The 19,810-nt window shown below is 42.5% G+C and overlaps 1 protein-coding gene across 1 annotated transcript in view; it reads right to left on the bottom strand.

The window, feature by feature from the left end:
- The window catches only part of Ppp6r2 (protein phosphatase 6 regulatory subunit 2), a 68,701-nt gene that overhangs the window by 45,430 nt on the left and 3,461 nt on the right, over nucleotides 1-19,810 (bottom strand). The window contains exon 2 of the mRNA XM_051160193.1: nucleotides 2,707-2,834. The gene's annotated coding sequence lies outside the window, so the exon portion shown is untranslated. The remainder of the gene's footprint in view (nucleotides 1-2,706; nucleotides 2,835-19,810) is intronic.

Here is a 19,810-nt window from a genome sequence, read left to right as displayed (position 1 = left end):
TTATAATTCACTAATTCTGTCTTCATATATGTTTAATCTGTTTATATTTACAGGTGCTTTTAGCTGATAAGCTATCTTGCAGGCCCAATTTTTTAATATTTCTTCTTCAAACTTTGTTTTTTGTTTTGTTTTTGTTTTTGTTTTTGTTTTTGTTTTTTTTCGGTTTTTTGAGACAGGGTTTCTCTGTGTAGCCTTGGCCATCCTGGACTCACTTTGAAGACCAGGCTGGCCTCAAACTCACAGTGATCTGCCTGCCTCTGCCTCCCGAGTGCTGGGATTAAAGGCGCGCGCCACCACGCCTGGCTCTTGTTTTGTTTTAATAGAAGTGGGGTCTAAGTGGTACAGACTGGTCATATCTTCTCAAATCCTGGGATTACAGGTGTGAACCACCATGCCTGGTCTCTACACCCTGTCTTCCATAGAGATGCTTAACTGATGGGAAGGCCAGCTGGTTACCACTGAGAGCATCCTTGTTCATGGTTTACGGAAGCCAGCTTTGGACTTAGTGTATCAACGCAGCAGGATGACCTTCCCATTCAGATCAGTCCTTGTGATTCCTTCCCGACTGTCAAGAACAGCTTGCCTCGGCCAATACCTCCTGATGCTTACCCTGCAGCAAGTGAAGGAAAGGACCTCAGGTTCTGCTTCTTTATTTCCCAGGGTGACAGAATTGGAAGACAGAGGGGAGGATTCAAACACAAGCACTGCCCATACGCTCCTATAGTTCCACAAGAGTCCAACAGAATGTTCTGTGGTAGAGACTGTTGCCAAGAGAGAATTAGAATCTAACTGCAACTTATTATATGTCCAGCCAGAAATCAACTCTTATTTTTTTCTATTTTAACTTTTAAAAATGTATCATTGATAGGTATGGGGGCCTGTGCCTTTAATCCCAGCACTTGGGAGACAGATGAAGGTGTGTCTATGAGTTCAAGTGAGTTCCAGAACAGCCAGGGTTACAGAGTGAGACTTTGTCTCGATAGATAGATAGACAGACAGACAGACAGACAGACAAAAAGACAGACAAGAAGCCGGGCGTGGTGGCACATGCCTTTAATCCCAGCACTCGGGAGGCAGAGGCAGGCGGATCGCTGTGAGTTCGAGGCCAGCCTGGTCTACAAAGTGAATCCAGGACAGTCAGAGCTATACAGAGAAACCCTGTCTCGAAAAACCAAAAAAAAAAAAAAAAGACAGACAAGCTTTATTTATCGTTATTGTGTGAATGTGCAGTGTGTAAGTACAGGAGCATACATGCACATGTGAGGAAATCAGAAGACAACTTTCAGGGGTCAAGCTCCTCCCTCTAGCCCAGGTTCCAGGGATCACACTCTGGTCATCAGGCTTGTGCAATAAGCACTCTTACCCACCGAGCCATCTTACCAGCCCATTTTTTTCCTTTTAATTAATATTAGTTGGGGTAAATATGCTTCTTAAATCCTTGGACTTATGTCTTACTAGCTTTTTAAAAATGCTTTATTACAGCAAAGGAAAGGAAATAATGCACTGAGCATGCTTTATTCTGAAGAAAACCAACGCGCTCTTCAGTGCAAAGCAAAAGAGTTGTCACAATGCTCAGTGTCCTGCTTTTCTCTCTTGCCCTTTAGGTGTTATCTTAATGTCTAGTACAACAAAATGCTGGCAAGAAATTACATGAACCCACCTGTGATGATGCCCACCTGTAATCCAGCATTCAGGACACAGGGGGAGAATTATAACTTTTGGCAGCCAGGTGTGGTGTGGTGGTGCACACCTTTAATCCCAGCACTTGGGAGGCAGAGGCACGTGGATCTCTGTGAGTTCCAGGCCAGTCTGGTCTACAGAGCTAGTTCCAGAATGGCCAGGGCTACACAGAGAAACCCTGCCTCAAAAAACACAGAACAAAACCCTACAACAGGGTTTGGGGATATAGCTTAGTGGTAGAGCGCTTGCCTAGCAAGGGCAAGGCCCTGGGTTCTGTCCTCAGCTCTGGAGAAAAAAAAACACACAAAACTACATAGTAAGATCCTGTCAAAGAGAGAAATGAAGCTGAACAGTGGTGGCGCACGCCTTTGATCCTAGCATTCCAGAGGCAGAAGTAGGGGGGTTGCTGTGAGGTTGAGGCCAGCCTGGTCTACAAAGTGAGTCCAGGACAGCAAAGGCTACACAGGGAAACCCTGTCTCAAGAACCTAAAAGAGAGAGGGGGCGGGGGAGAGAGAGAAACAGAGAGTTTTATTATTATATATTTATTTTATGCAACATCTAGTTGGATTATAATAGGCTTTCAATGAGCCAGCCAGACCACCATCTGAAAGGCTGTCACAGAACCAGATCTCTGTGAATCTGAAGCTAGCATGGTGTACAGAGTGAGTTCTAGGACAGCCAGGGGGAACACAGAGAAACCCTGACTCAAAAAACAAAAATAAAAAAACAAACAAACAAGCCGGGCATGGTGGTGCCCTCCTTTAATCCTAACACTCAGGAGGCAGAGGCAGGTGGATCGTTGTGAGTTTGAGTCCAGCCAGATGTACAGAGTGACTCCAGGACAGTCAAGGCTACACAGAGAACCCCTGTCTCAAAAAACCAAACCAAACAAATTAACAAACAACAAAACTGAAACAAAACATTTTGCTGTTATCCAACCTTTGAATTTAAATGACCATCCTCCATTCAATATATTTGAGTAAACTGTACAATAAAGTATAATTTGATTTAAAAGATCACCTTACCTTCTATGGCAGTATCTTGTTTAAATCTTGTATTCAGGCAAAATAAAAAGCATTTGGGTTTTTCTTTTGTGTATATGCAGCTTTAAAAAAAGATACTTTCATTCAGGGAAGAATTTTGGCTGGCTTACCTGAAAACAAAAGAAAAATATTTAATTTTCTTTTCTGAAGTTAATTTTCAGTCTTAGTTTCTTTTCCTGAAGCTCTGATAAAATACTTTACAAGAGGAAGGTAAGGAAGGCTTGTTTTAGCTCACAGTTCAAGGTCCACCATGGAGAAAGAGAAACCAAAGGAACGTGAAGCAGCTGGCCAACAGATGCCTGCACCGTGCCCCTGCCTCCTCTCACAGTCTAAGATCACTACCCACAGAATGGTGCCCTTGGCGGGCAGGGCTTCCTTCTCAGTTACTGCAATCAGGATAATCTCCTGTAGATATGCACCAGAGGGCCATTTCCCAAGTAATTCTAGATTCCAGAGTTGACAATCAACGTTATCATACTAGCAAACTTTTAAATCTTCAATTGAAAGACAATACTTTCTCTGTTGCCAAAAAAAGTTTTGCCAAGCTGGAGAGATGGCTCAGAGGTTAAGAGCACTGTCTCTTCTTCCAAAGGTCTGGAGTTCAATCCCCCAGTAGCCACATGGTGCTTTCTTCTGGCCTGCAGGTGTATATGCAGGCAGAATACTGTATACATAATAAATAAATCTTTAAAATAAATAAATAAAAGGCTGGAGTGGTGGCTCAGTGGTTAAGAGCACTGACTGCTCTTCTGAAGGACCCGAGTTCCATTCCAGCACTCACATGGCAACTCACAACTGTCTGTAACTCCAAGATCTGACACCCTCACACAGACATACATGCAAGCAAAACACTAATGTACATAAAATAAAAATAATAAATATTAAAAAAATAAATGAAAAGTTTTGCCCTGCAAAAGATAGAAGCCACCGGGGCTGGAGAGATGGCTCAGTGGTTAGGAGCACCACCTACTCTTCCAGAGGTCCTGAGTTCAACTCCCAGCAACCACATGGTGGCTCACAACCATCTATGATGTAATCTGATGCCCTCTTCTGCAGATAAAGCACTCATATACAACAAATAAATCTTAAAAAAAAAAAAAAAAAAAAGATAGAACCCACCAAAAAAGGAAACCCTTTGAATTAGGGATGAGGTAGGGTTTTGTTCTTATCTTTCCAAGAGCATAAAAACATCTAAGAAAGGAATCTGGAGACCACTGGACAAATGAAACATCTCAAGAAAAAAAGGAAGGATTATCAAGAGAAAATGTCACAAGCAGTAAACTAGCCAAAGGGTACTGCCCACATCCATCTTGTCTCTTTGCCCTCTACAGACACAAGTGACAAATGATCTTTCTGTGGTCTCAACTCAATTAAAAATTACAGCTGGCTTTGGGGTTGGAGCGTGGCTCTCTCCTTCTCTAAACCCATGCGTGCTTGTTAAAGGGAAATCCAAAATCCTTGTCTCATATCAAAAGAGCCACCTGGTATGGGACAGAGGAAAACAAAAAATAAGAGACAATTCTATTGCCACTGATCTCTTAATACCCCCAATGATCAATCCACCTGGACTGTGTAACACCAGCCACTGGGAGAAACTGCTCCATGCTTCTTCTGCTGCCTACTTCTGCTCAACCAGTGGACACCTTTGAGTTCACTGTTATGTTCTACCTAGTCAGGATTGCCACTAAGCTGACAAACACCACCCAAAGATCAATCAGCTTCAAAGTACAGACTGCTTAGGACATTCAAATTGCTAAGTTCACATGATAAACATTTTACAGAACTTTGAATTCAAAACACTTAATCCTAAAACTGCCAAATACAACTAAGCTGGACATTGTGGAGAGATACAGGGGAGATATAGAAATAATATAGGAATGATAGGGGGAAAAGTGTAGATTATTGAATTTACTCTTATAGATCTTTGTATATTGATACAAAAATAAGGTTATATTTGGTTACAACATACTTTGATGTATCAACTTTTTAAAGAACCTATGTAATTCTTTTTTATATATAATTAATTTTAATTTTATTTTATGTACATTCGTGTAAGGGTGTCAGTTTACCTGGAACTGAAGTTACAGACAGTTGTAAACTACCATGTGGGTGCTGAACATTGCACTTCGGTCCTTTGGAAGAGTAGACAATGCTCTTAACCACTGAGCCATCTCTCCAGCCTCATACCTATGTAATTCTTAAAAATGCAATATGGGGCCGGGCGTGGTGGCACACGCCTTTAATCCCAGCACTCGGAAGGCAGAGTCAGGGGGATCTCTGTGGGTTCGGGGCCAGCCTGGTCTACAAAGCAACTCCAGAACAGCCAAGGATACACAGAGAAGCCCTGTCTTGAAAACTCTTTTTTAAAAATGCAATATGAATTTCTAGTCCTTTTGAAAGGCACTATCACAAACTGTTTAGGATAATTTTAAAAATGCAAACTAATAGCCAAACTAAATTGTGGTTCTGTTAGTTGCTAGTTTAGTTAATCATAGATGTTTTCTAAGTTAATCAGATAGTATACAGCTAGAGACAAGCAATTCAGATATACTGAGATAGACAGATGATCTTCAAAACCTCAGAGATCTATAGACTATGACATTTAAAGATGTTTTATTAATTTGAGATTTTTTTGTTTTTTTGACATGGGGTTTCTCTCTCTCTCTCTCTCTCTCTCTCTCTCTCTCTCTCTCTCTCTCTCTCTCTCAAGATTTATTTATTATTATGTATACAGTATTCTGCTTGCATGTACACCTGCAGGCCAGAAGAGGGCACCAGATTGCCTTATAGATGATTGTGAGCTACCATGTGCTTGCTGGGAATTGAACTCACGACCTTTGGAAGAGCAGACAGAGCTCTTAACCTCTGAGCCATCTCTCCAGCCCTGACACAGGGTTTCTCTGTGTAGCCTTGGCTGTGCTGGACTCATTCTGTAGACTTGGCTGGCCTCAAACTCACAGTGATCAGCCTGCCTCTGCCTCCTGAGTGCTGGGATTAAAGGCACACGCCACCACACCAAGCAATTTGAGAATTTTTTGACAATGAGACATGTCAGCTCCTGACAAAATCAAAAAATTCTCCTTTAACAGATGGCTTCATATGTAGCAAGCCAGCCACTGGACAAGAAAGTGTCCTTTTTACTGCAGACAAAATAGTGGATAAACGGATAAACTGGATGTAGAAAAGTCAACTAAGACTTATTTATTTATTAAGTATACAGTGTTTTGCCTGCATGCATACCAGAAGAGGGCACCAGATCTCATTATAGATGGTGGTGAGTCACCATGTGGTTGCTGGGAATTGAACTCAGGACCTTTGGAAGAACAGGCAGTGTTCTTAACCTCTGAGCCATCTCTCCAGCCCCACACATACCTTTTAATCTAAGAATTTTCTATTTATTGTAATCAGGTGAATATGGTGTGCCTCAGCCCTAGCACACACCTTTAATCCAAGAATTTTGTGTACATAGGATTTAATAAAGTTAACCATAGGTCAAGAAGTGGAGTAAGAAACCAGCTGACAGGGATTAAACAGATAGGAGGGACTTGGAGAAAAAGGTATTTAGACAGTGTGGAGAAGAAGGTGCTCTTTAGTTCTTTGGCTCTTAGCTTTTGGCTTTTTCCTCATGGGCTTCAGATGAGCTATCAGGCCTTTCCCTCCTGGGTCATCAGCTGAGCCAACAGGCTTTTGGCTTCGTCCTTTAGGATGTGAGCTGAGGCTGTGTACGAAGGTCAGCTGGGTGCTTTCTCTGCCTCTCTGAGCTAGCAAGTTTTCACCCCAGCATCTGGCTCCTGAGTCTTTAATGGTAAAAATCAAATATCTTGATTTTCTTCATTATAACAACACTCCTGCCTCCAGGTTCCTGCCCTCTTTGAGTTTCTGCCTTAACTGTATTCAGTGAGGAACTATGATCTGTAAGTGTAAGCAAAATAAAACCTTTCCCCCAAGTTGCTTTTGGTCATGGTGTTTCGATTGAAACCCTAACTAAGATACAGAATCATGGAGGCTTCCATTCGGATTTCAAAGGAAAGTCTGAAAGGCCAGACAATGTGTGGCAGGGCCTCAATCCCTATAGAAAGTCCCCCTAAAACAGTGATGCTTAAAGCTGTGAGGGTAAGGCCAAGAATCCATAGAGCCAAGTCTGGTGCTTCACATCTGTAATCCAGCACTGCTAAGACTGAGGCAGGAGGATTAATTACAGTGAGTTTGAGGCTAGCATGGGTTACAGGATAGATAGATAGATAGATAGATAGATAGATAGATAGATAGATAAAAACTGGGGTACAGTGCTGGCTCCATGGTTTAGAGCACATACTACATTTATAGAAGATAGGAGTTCAGTTCCCAGCACCCACATCTGGCAACCACAGCCATAATCGGACTTTGCTACTTTATGGGTTCTTCTTTCTTCCACCCTTTCAGCCCCTACCACTAGAGAGGAGAGAAAAAAAAGGATAGAGTGAAAAGAAAAGAGATCCCTGAATAAAGTCATGGGCTGTATAGGGGATAGCACTATAGTTAAAACTACTTCCTGATAGCCAAGCCCATGCCTTTAATCCTAGCACTTGGGAGGCAGAGGCAGGCAGATCTCTGTGAATTCAGAGGCAGAGGCAGGTGGATCTCTGTGAGTTCGAGGCCAGACTGGTCTACAAAGCAAGTCCACGACAGCAGGGCTATTACACAGAGAAACCCTGTCTTGAAAAATCAAAAATAAGCCGGGCGTGGTGGCGCACGCCTTTAATCCCAGCACTCGGGAGGCAGAGGCAGGTGGATCGCTGTGAGTTCGAGGCCAGCCTGGTCTACAAAGTGAGTCTAGAATGGCCAAGGCTACACAGAGAAACCCTGTCTCAAAAAACCAAAAAAGAAAAAGAAAAAGAAAAGAAAAATCAAAAATAAAATAAAAAAATAAAAAGAGGGGGGAGGCTGGAGAGATGGCTCAGCGGTCAAGAGCACTGACTGCTCTTCCAGAGGTTCAGAGTTCAATTCCCAGCAACCACATGGTGGCTTACAGCCATCTATAATGTGATCTGATGCCCTCTTCTGGCATGCAAGTGTACATGCAGGCAGAATACTGTATAAATAATAAATAAATCTTTAAAAAGAAAAAAAAAAAAAGCTCAAAACAATCAACCAGTATGTACAACACCTTACAGCTTCCCTTCTCCCAGATGTTTATAGCCTAAAGTCTCCTCAGCTGTCTCTCCTACAGACACCTCCCACCTAACTATGCCCCCCAGTGGTGTACAAAGTCCCACCAAGCATCAAGGGCTCTGCCAGGGTCTCTTGGTTTTTCTCTAGAGCATCCTCCCAGCTGTTAGATATGATGAAGACAGCGAAAAGTAAAACCTTTACCATTAACTGTGGAGTTCGTCCAGTTAAGGACAGAGCTGGCCAGTATCATGAAGACACTGTCACCACTGCGGACTTGGCCCATCATGAAACCAAATAATGACCCAAACCAGCCAGAGAACTAAAAGCAAATAGGCCAGATCATATCCATATACTCCCTAGCTACAAAGACCACACACAGAGAACAGTTTCTTGTCACTGATCAAGTTTGTAGTCTTAGGAAAGCGCCTGATGCATGTGTAATAGAAAAAAAGCATACAGCTCCAGGACAGAGACTGTTATTACTACCACTGCCCAGAACACCAGTCACGCCCAAGGAACCCAGAAAGGAAATGAATCAACTACAGAGAACCACAGATACACCGTACTACCCCACACATAGGAGATGAGAGCACTGACACTGTGCTTGTTCTTGGTACAACTATGCTTGGCAGGATAGAGTATACTGTGGCCGAGACTCTGAAGGGAAAACAGCATTACCAGGGCTAGAGCGCTGTCTCAATGGCTAAGAACACACACTGCTTTTGCAGAGGACCTGAGTTCAGTTCCCAACACCCAGATAGGGCAGCTTACAACCTGTAACTCCAGCTCCAGTAGAACCTGATGTCTCCAGTGTCCAAGGGAACCTGCCCAGACATGTACAGGCACATGCGGGGGCGCGCGCGCGCGAGCACGCACGGACGCGCGCACACACACACACACACACACACACACACACACAGAGCCACAAACTTACATACCTAATTAAAAGTAATAACAATAGCCAAGTGTGGCAGAGCATGTCTTTAATCCCAGCACTCAGGAGGCAAAGGCTAGCTCTGTGTTCTAGGCCAGCCTGGTTAATATAGTGAGTTCCAGGCCAGCCAAGGCTCCATAGTAAGACTTTGTTTCAAATAATAACAATAATAATGGTGATAACAACAACAATAGAAAAAAATACCAAGCCGGGCATGGTGGCGCATGCCTTAATCCCAGCACTCAGGAGGCAGAGGCAGGCAGATCGCTGTGAGTTCAAGGCCAGCCTGGTCTACAAAGTGAGTCCAGGATGGCCAAGGCTACACAGAGAGACCCTGTCTCGAAAAACCAAAAAAAAAAAAAAAAAAAAAAAAAAAAAAAGAAAGAAAGAAAAGAAAAGAAAAAAATACCAAAAAACTAGGCACGGAGGTAACATGCTTTGTTTGTTTTTGAGGCAAGGTTTCTTTGTATAGGCCTGGCTGTCCTCAAACTAGTTCTGTAGACCAGCTAGCCTCAAACAGAGATCCTCCTATCTCTGCCTCCTGAGTGCTGGGATTAAAGACTTGCACCACCACCGACCAGCTAAAAGAGTTAATTTTTTTTTTCTTGGTGGCACATGTTTTTAATCCCAACCCTTGGGAAGCAGAGTCAGGTAGATTCTGTGAATTCTACATAGTGAGAACCTGCCTCAAAAAATAAAATAAAGCTAATATTACCCAAATAAGCATAATATAACTCCAAAAAGCACCAAGAAGGAAATCAGAGCAATGAACAAAGCTGAAATGCAAGCAGGAAGTACAAAAGAACTCTAGGATTATCCCAAGCGCAATTAAGCGAAGTATTCGAAGCAGGCGTGGTGGTGCACACCACCAGAGGTAGGCGGATTTCTTGAGTTCTGAGTCCTGGACAGCCAAGGCTACACAGAGAAACTCTCTATCTTGGGGGGGGGGGGGGGGGGAACGGGACACGACAAAGCAAAACAAAGTGAGTCCAGGACAGCCAGAGCTGTTACACAGAGAAACCCTGTCTCAGACAATACAGAGAGAAGTATTCGGCAAAGGTAGAACTGCATGGCTCTTGCTATGTATGGGCACTGTGACGGCCCTCGCTCACAGCTCAGAGCTGCTCAGCACTTCAGCCTGTCTATTGTAACTTTCATCACAGGCAAAACGCAGAAGCCTTGACAGCTGCACAAGGTCACCATTTAGTCATTCCTTTTGCACATACTTCCTTCAATGACTTCTTTTCCTTTTATTAAATGTACTAGAATATGGTTACCTTCTTGAGACAACATGGATTGTGCCATCAGCCTAGGCTCTTCAAGTCCTCAATTTTGTGTTTGTGCCCTCCAATACAGGATTTAAAAAATGACAGTATTAAGGGGAAAATGGGAGGGAGGGAGGAATGGGAGGATACAAGGGATGGGATAACCACTGAGATGTAATATGAATAAATTAATTTTAAAAAGGCAAAAAAATGACAGTATTATTCCTCACAAAATAATCTGGAAGCAGGTGTGACTACTCATGCCTGAAATCCTAGTACTCAAGAGGCTGAAGCAGAGCCAGGCATGGTGGTATATGACTTTAATCCCAGCACTCAAGAGGCAGAGGCAGAAGGATCACTGTGAGTTCTAGGCCAGCCTGTTCTACAAAGCAAGTCCAGGACAGCCAAAGCTACACAGAGAGACCCTGTCTCAAAAAACCAAAAGAGGCTGAAGCAGGGGGTTTATCATGATTTCAAGGCCGGCCTGAGCTATATATTGAGTTACAAGGTATCCTAGGTTTGGAGTAAAATTATGTCTGAAAAACAAAATTTTATGTAGTGTCCAGCGTATGCATGGCACAGTAAGTAAATAATAAATGTCAGCGACTGTCTTTAGTCATGAGCGGGGGAGGATGACAGGGGAAGCACTGGTCAGAGAAGGCGCCCATGAATTAAATCCACCAGGAGCCTTATTCATTTTAAATTAATGACCACAAACCTCAAGTAAACATTAAATGTAGCCTGGACTCCCAGTCTCTCTAGGAAGCTGTTTTCTCTCTCTTATAATAATGCCTATGAGCTCAAACACAGCTCCTTGCCTCCAAAGGTGAAGTCTAAGCCAGGCTTACTAGCTCACATGCTCACACCAGTAATCCCAGCATTCCAAGACTAGGTAGGAGGATTACCATGGATTTGAGGCAGTTTGGACTGTATAGCAATTCTGACATTAGCCTGGGCTAGTTAGACCCTATCTAAAAATAAATAAAGAGGCAAAGAATCCACACATCTCTTCATCCTTAGTAGGTCTTGTCATCAAAACAGGTGCCAGAGGCAGGCATGGTGGCGCACGCCTTTAATCTCAGCACTCTGGATCGCTGTGAGTTTGAGGCCAGCCTGGTCTACAAAGTGAGTCTAGGATAGCCAAGGCTACACAGAGAAACCCTGTTTTGAAAAAAACAAAAAGCAAAAAAACAAACAACAACAACAACAAAAAACCCAAAATAGGTGCTAGAGCCTCATCCCCAGGGGGCGTCAAGGCTTCTGCTCTGCTCAACACCTTTGAATTCACTGACTAAATGCAAACAAGCTCAAGAGAGGCCTAAGCATCCTGCTGAGACCCAGTCCTACAAATAAACCAAAGGTGACAACATGGGGAACAGAGAAGAGAATCCTGCTGTGCACAGCCCACACTGCCAACTTGGACTCCATGTGACCAAAATTAACCTTGTTTCGAGCCACTAAATCATAAACCACTTTAATCCTTTAGTCTTTCCTCAACTTTATAATATCCTGTTTCCCTTAATTCACAGGAAAAAAAACTAAACAAAACAAAAGGTCTCAGTGTTAATAGCTCCTTTCCCCTCCATCTCATTCCATTCCCAGCAGTATCTTTAGTCTCCCTCCTCTTCTGGAGTGTACACACACACACACACACACACACACACACACACACACACACACACACACACACACACACACACACACACACACCCATGTGACACATGTTTTCTCTGTCCCCCCCCAGACATCTCTCCAATCCCTGGTGCCATGCCTCTCCTGCATTCTTGGCCACCACATCCTCCTCCCGCCTCAGAGCTACTCCTTGTCAGCCTCTGCTCTACCTGCTCTTCACGCCAAGCCTGTAAAGAGTGCTGGACTGTGTCAACTCAAAGCTCAACTTTTGGATTTGACTGTCTTGTCTGGTTGGCTCATTTAGGTTAGTAATAAAAATGTTGTGGACTTGGAAGGAAAAATAAAAGTGGGTGCTAGAGTCTAGTCCTAGCACTTGAAAGTCTGAGCCCAAAGCCAGGCATGGTGATGCATGCCTTTAATCCCAGCACTTGAGAGGCAGAGGCAGGCGGATCGGTGTGAGTTCGAGATCAGCCTAGTCTACAGAGTGAGTCCAGGACAGCCAAGGCTACACAGAGAGACCCTGTCTCAAAAAAAAAAAAAAAAAAAAAAAAGCCTAAGCCCAGGAATTTAGGGCCAGCCTGACAACATAGCAGGATTTTATCTCTTGAATCAAACCGTTGGGTGTGGTGGCTGTATTACTCAAGATTCTCTAGAGAATCTGAGTCAAAGAGGGAATCTATCTATATTAAAGGGAGATGAATGAGAATGGCTTACTAGCTGTGATCCGGTTAGTCCATCAGCGCTGGCCGAGAAGCCAGTAGTTGTTCCGTCCACAAGGCTGGCTGTCTTGGCTGATTTTTGTTTGTTTGTTTTTTGGTCTCTCTGTGTTAGCCTTGACTGTCCTGGACTCGCTTTGTGGACCAGGCTGGCCTCAAACTCACAGCAGTCTGCCTGCCTCTGCCTCTCAAGAGTACTGGGATTAAAGGCGTGTGCCCCCATGCCCGGCTCTTAGATGATCTGTAAGTAGCTTCTAACACCAGTGAAGTAATGCCTCAGCAGAATAGATGAACTTGCTATCATGAGTGAGAACAAGCAGGAAAAAAGCAAGACCATCATTGAAAGGAAAGCAACAAGATGAACAGTTTTGACTCGAAGATGCTTCTCAGTTCACTTAAAGCACAAAATAGAAGTTCAGAATTAATGGAACTAGAGAGATGGCTCAGTGGTTAAGAGCATATAGTGATCTTGTAGAGGATCTGAGTTCAGTTCCCAGCACCTATGCCAAACAGCTTACAACAATCTAAAATTTCAGCTCGTAGGGCTCTGGCCTCTGTAGGCCTGTCTACTCACATATACACACATGTCCACAGACAAACACATGTGTATATATGTTCAGAGTTCAGAACGAATTAAAAAAAATAAAAAGTCTAACAAATAAGGAAATCCCAGATTTGCATTAGATTTCTTTGTTATTGCTGTTGTTGGTTGTTTGTTTTTGGTTTTTGGTTGTTGTTGTTGTGATTTTTTGGTTTGGTTTGGTTTGGTTTTTCAAGACAGGGTTTCTCTGTGTAGCCTTGGCTGTCTTGAAACTCACACTGTAGACCACAGTGGCCTCGAACTCAGAGATCTGCCTGCCTCTGCCTCTGCCTCTGGAATGGTGGGATTAAAAGTGTGCGCCACTACCACTGGCTTGATTTGCATTAAATTTCTCTCCAAATCCCCAGATGGGTCAACAGACGAGACTACAAGGAACAAAGGATAAATCAGTCACTGCTGCTGTGGGCATGCCAATGTAGAACATATTATATGTCTGACCCCAGAGCAGTTACCACAAGCTGAAAGCTATCCAGGACCGAGGAGACAAAATTTGGAAGCCAAGTTCAGCCAAATTAGAAGGATTTTCCATTTTAATACAGAAGGGTCACAATTCAGAAGAACCATGTTCTAGAACTAATGGCTGTGACCTAAAACTATGTCAAAACCCACCCTGACAAAGGCCACAATTAAGTCTCAATGGTATTAAGGTGCTGTTCCCATAATTAACAGCCTGATCAAACAAAATTCAACATTCTTTCAAAAATATTTTTAAACTATGTGTGTGTGTGTGTGTGTATGGTGTATTTGTAAGAGTGTACACACATGCCACAGTCTGTGTGGGGGTCAGAAGGCAATTCTGGGGAGTCAATTCTTTCCTTCCATGTTTTGGTAGGTTCTGGGGATCTAATTCAAGTGGTCATGCTTGCACGGCAGGCACGCATACCTGCTGAGCCATCTTCCCAGCCCAAAACAGAGCATTATGACTGGGATGCAGCTCAGGAATACAGTACATGCGTATACTGCACAAGGCACTCAGTTCAACACCAGCAGTTACAAAATTGTACAGAATTATTTTCTTACCAGTTGTCTATCAAGCATAATGCAGCTATATAGCAATAGCAAGTCCTTGCCTGGCATTGTGGGACACACCTGTAATCCCAGCACTTGGGAGATAGACATAAACAGATCAGGAAGGAGGCAGGCAAGGCCAACACCAACACCAACACCAACTACTATGCAAGTTTAAATTCAGTTTGGACTACATGAACCTCTGTCTCAAAAAAGAAGGAAGGAAGGAAGGAGAGAAGGAAAGAAGAGTCTCAATTCTCACTGAGGGGGAAATGTATTTAATTTTATTTATGCCTAGAAATAGTTATTGTGACACCTTTAAATAGATGCATTTTGGGTTTTTTGTTTGTTTGCTTGGTTTTGTTTTTCTTTCTTTTTTTTCAATCACTTATTTATTTTATGTGTATGGGCATTTTGCCTGCATGCATATATATGTGCACCATATGCATGCCTGGGGCCATGGAGCCCCAGGAACTGAAGTTATAGATAGTTGTGACCTGCCATGTGGGTGCTGGGAATTGAACCTGGGTCCTCTAGAGGAACAGGCAGTGTTCCTAACTTCTGAGCCATCTCTCTAACCTCTCCTTTTGTTTTTCGAGACAAGGTCTCTCTGTGTAGCCCTAGCTGTCTTGGAATTCTGTAGATATGGAACCACTCCCAGGGGCACCCCCCACCCCTGCCCCCATCCAGTGCTGGGATTAAAGGCATGTGCCACCACTGCACAGCTATCTATTTTAATGTGAAAAAAGCCCAGTGAGTTGCTATTATTGTAGTTTGTTGTTCTGGTTGTTTGTTTGTTAAGATATGTTTGAACGTGTTTGTTATGTGTGTATGTGCAGAGAGCAAATGCGCAGGCTGGTCTCTAATACCTGGGCTTTAACAAATCCTCTAGCCTCAGTCCTCTGAGCAGCATGCACCACCGTATCTCACAAGACTAAGCCATCTTTAAGGAGAAATAGCATAAACCACAGTCTCAGCTTGGGGGGGTGGGGGGGGTGAGGGGTGCATACCTTTAGGCAGAGAAAGGAGGATCTCTATGAGTTTGAGGCCAGCATGGTCTACAGAGTGAGTTCCAGGGCAGCTAGGGCTACATGGAAAAACCCTGTCTTGGAAAAAAAAAAAACAAATAACAAAACTCCACAGTCTCTAGAAGGTGCCCTCCATAATGTCAAGTATACAACTAAAATTACTAGATAGTTGAAGAAGAAAACATGACAATCAAGAAAAAAAGCAAAGGAGCCAGGCAGTGGTAGCGCACGCCTTTAATCCCAGCACTTGGGAGACAGAGGCAGGCGGATCGCTGTAAATTCGAGTCTAGCCTGGTCTACAGAGTTAGTCCAGGACAGCCAAGGCTACACAGAGAAACCTTGTCTCGGGAAAAAAAAAAAAAAAAAAAAAAAAAAAAGAAAAGAAAAGAAAAAGGAAAAAAGCAAAGGATAGGACTTAGAAAAGACTACACATTGGAACTGTCAAATAAGAACTTCAAAACATGGCCAGGGCAGTAGTTGCAGATGCCTTTAATCCCAGCACTTGGGAGTACACACATCTGGAGTCCCAAAGGAGATAAAAAAGAAAATGAGGGTAGCAGAGGCAGGCAGATCACTATGAGTTTGAGGCCAGCCTGGTCTACACAAAGAGAAACCTGTCTCAAAAAAGCAAAAACAAAAACAAAAATGAAAATAAGGCCCCAGGGGCTGGAGAGATGGCTCAGAGGTTAGGAGCACTGACTGCTCTTCCAAAGGTCATGAGTTCAAATCCCAGCAACCATATGTTGGCTCACAACCATCTATAATGAGATCTGTGTACATAATAAATAAATCTTTATAAAAAAAAAAGAAAAGAAAAGAAAGAAAAGAAAAGAAGGCCCCAAAAGTTACTTAAGTGGCAACAATAAAAAGTTTCCGAAGGTTTTTGTTTGTTCTGGATTTTGGCTTTTTAATTTGTATAAGTGGTTTGTCTGCATACCAGATGCCTGCCTAGTGCCACCAAAGCCAGAAGAGGGTACCAGACTCCCTAGAACTGGAGTCACAGACAGTTGTTAGCCACCATGTGGGTTCTGGGAACCAAACCTGAGTTCTCTGCAAAAGCAGTCAGTGCTTCCCAGTTTTCGAGCCAGGGTTTCTCTGTGTAGCCTTAGCTGTCCTGGACTCATTTTGTAGACCAGGCTGCCTCAAACTCAGAGATCCACCTGCCTCTGCCTCCCAAGTGCCGGGATTACAGGTGTGTGCTACCATGCCCAGCCTATTTTGTAGTTTTTAAATTTATCAACCCAACAGTCCAAAAAGGAGAAGTATAACTAGAATATTACAGTTAAACTAAAGGGAGAAATATAAAATAATTTAAACACAGCAAAAAAAAAAAAAAAAAAAAAAAAAAAGTTAAACAGTAATAGATGATTTATCATAAGTAGGGACTAGAAAACAATGAAATACGTTTTGAACTGCTTAAACACAAACAATTGTCAAACAAGAATTCTACATCCAGCAAAAGGATCTTTCAAAAAAGAAAGGTAGGATCTAAAATACGTATCAGTGGGAAGAATGCTTGCCCAGCATAAATGAAACCCCCTATTTGTGCTGTAATCCCAGCACTCAGAAGGTAATAGCAAAAGGAACAAGTTCAGAAATTCAAGGTCATTCTCTGTCAAGAGTTTAAAGTCAGCCTGGGCTTACAGGAGACCCTGTCTCTAAATAAGTAAATCCTGGCATTCAGGAGGCTGAGGCAGGAGGATTCCAAAATCAGCCTGAGCAAAACCTCATCTCAAAAGTAAGTCAGGAGTTGGGCATCTTGACTCCCACCTGTAATCTCAGAACTCTAGAGGCTGAGAGGGATCCTTGTGATTTCAGGCCAGCCAGGACTATACAATGAGACGATGTCTAAAAAAAAGAAAGAAAGAAAGAAAGAAAAGAAAAGAAAAAGGCTGGCTGAGAATGGAGCTCAAGGGCAGAGCACCTGCCTATTATACAGAAAGCCCAATATTGCCAAAAAGTATTATACAGTTATTTATTTGATATTTTGCCTAGAGTGGTGGCTCAAGTCTTTTAATCCCAGTACTTGGAAGACTGAGACAAGAGGATAACTAGATTTCAGGCCAGCCTGAACTACAAAGTGACACCCCATCTCAACAAAACAAAACCAAGACAGCACTGCTGAGCATACATAGATTTGACCCTAGAACAGAAAGGAAGAAAAGAAGAAAAGGAAAGAGGGTAAGAAGGGAGGGAAGAAGAGGAGGAGGGAAGGGAGGGAAGAAGGAAAACTGGGCATTCATAAATATCTCTTCATAAATTTCCAAAGATCCCCAACAAAGCACTAGCAAACCAAATCACATCACACACACATACACACACACACATACACACACACACATACACACACACACACACACACACACACACACACACACACACACACACACACACACACACACACACACACACACACACACACACACACACACACACACACACACACAAAGAACGTTTATCATGCCAAGGGGAATTTATCCCAAGAACAGTTATTTTTAACATCTGAACAATCAATCAATGTAACATACCACAAATCAATGAAAATAAAATAACCATCTGAATTGATGCAGAAAAAGCATTTGACAAAATCCTACGCTCTTTCATTATGAGAACATTCCAGGGGCCAGTGAGCTCACTTAGAAGGTAAATCGCTTGCTGCACAAGCCAGGTGAGCTGCTTCTCCAGAGCCCGCAAAGGCAGGAGGGGAGGCTAACTTCACTGACTTGTCCTTTGACTTCCACGTGCACACCATGGCTTGCACATACTCACATATTATATTCACACTGTAACAATAAATAATAACTTTTAATTCCACAAAATGGAAATAAAGGCAACTTTCCCAATCATTGAAGGCCCATTATTATCACTTCTATTTAACACTGTTTGAAGGCTTCTGCTCAATGCAATAAAAAAGTAAAATAAAAGCATACCAACTGAGAACAAAAAGTAAAACTATCTTTATATGCAGATATAATTATGTAAGTAGAAAATCCAGCCAGGTGGTAGTGGCGAACGCCTTTAATCCCAGCACTCAGGAGGCAGAGGCAGGCGGATCGCTGTGAGTTCAAGGCCAGCCTAGTCTACAAAGCAAGTCCAGGACAGCCAAGGCTACACAGAGAAACCCTGTCTCGAAAAACCAAAAAGAGAAGAAAAGAAAAGAAAATCCAAAGGCAAATACTATGAGAATAAAGTTATACAACATTACAGAATGTTACCATTATATTTGCAGCAAATATTTGTATAACAACAAATAATTAAAAACAATATTAAAAACATTTATGCCAGGCATGGTGGTGCACGCCTTTAATCCCAGCACTTGGGAGGCAGAAGCAGGTGGATTTTTGAGTTCCAGACCAGGGAGGTCTACAGAAAGAGTCCAGGACAGCCAGGGCTATACAGAGAAACCCTGTCTTGCAAAATAAAAACAAACAAACAAAAATTTACAATAACATCAAAAAACAAAACAGTTCAAAATAATTCGAATGAAAAATGTACCTTTACAGTGAAAACAGAAGAAGTCTAGAGAAATAAAATTAAATGCATAGATAAAAACATAAATTTAAGAGCTTATTTTAAAACTAGCAAGACAAGTTGGGATAGAACAAGTTTGTTTTGTTTTGTTGGTTGGTTTTGATACAGAGGCTTGAGAACATATATGCATATGTATGCATGTATGCATGTATGTAAGTATGTATGTATGTATGTCTCCCCAAGTGGCCTCATGATTCCCCTGTCTCAGATTCCAGACTGCTGATATTACAGGTATATGCCATTCCCTGCAAGATGCATGTGTTTTATAATTCCATTTTAAGTCTGAGTACCTGGAAGATTAATCTATAGTAACAGAAATAAGAATATCAACTACTTAAAGATTGAAAGGACAGTTATAATGACTGGAAAGGAACACAAAATTTTTTCAAGGGTGTTAGAAATATTCTATATATGGACATGAGAAACAACCACCGTAATGTTTGTTTTTGAGAAACTATAAAGATTAGGTTGGCCTTGAACTCAGAGAAATCTGCCTGCTTCTGACCCCTTACTGCTGGAATTAGAAGTATGAGCCACCTCAACTGGCAACACTAATGTTTATACTTGTTAAGATGTATTCAATTCATACAGATAAGATTTCCCTGGGCATGAAAGATCCTTCAATATTTTTGTTTGTTTGTTTGGACTGTCTTGGACTGCTTTGTAGACCAGGCTGGCCTCAAACTCACAGCAAAGTGCTGGGATTAAAGGCGTACGCCACCACACCTGGCCTTCAGGCTCCACTGTCTTTAGATAGGCTATCTCACTGAACCTTACGCTTACCACTGGATTTTACTGTCATTTTTAGTCAGGGTTTTGATGAGGCTGTCTGTCAGAAAACCCCTGGGATCCACCTGCCTCCATCCTGCAATCCTTGCTATTCTGGCTTTTATGTGGATGTTGGGGATTTGAACGCAGGCTCTCTTACTTTCCTAGCAAGTACTTTTACCCACTGAGTCATCTCTATAACCTTCATATGATATTAACAGGAATGTAAAGAGTAGCTATTTGCCAGAGATGGGAGCATATGCCTGTAATGCCAGTACAGGAGAGGAAAAACTTGAGGATCAGAAGTTCAAGGCCAGCCTCAGTTGCCTAGACAAGTCCAGGCCAGCCTTATTTTTTAAAAAAGAGGGTTGAGTGTGGTGTCACATGCCTTTAATCCCAGCACTTGGGAGGCAGAGGCAGATAACATACATGAAGCCTGGGGTTTAACCCCA

Source organism: Acomys russatus, chromosome 17 (genome assembly GCF_903995435.1).
Source record: "Acomys russatus chromosome 17, mAcoRus1.1, whole genome shotgun sequence".
Taxonomy (NCBI): Eukaryota; Metazoa; Chordata; class Mammalia; order Rodentia; family Muridae; genus Acomys; species Acomys russatus.
This window is presented reverse-complemented; position numbering and strand designations above follow the sequence as displayed.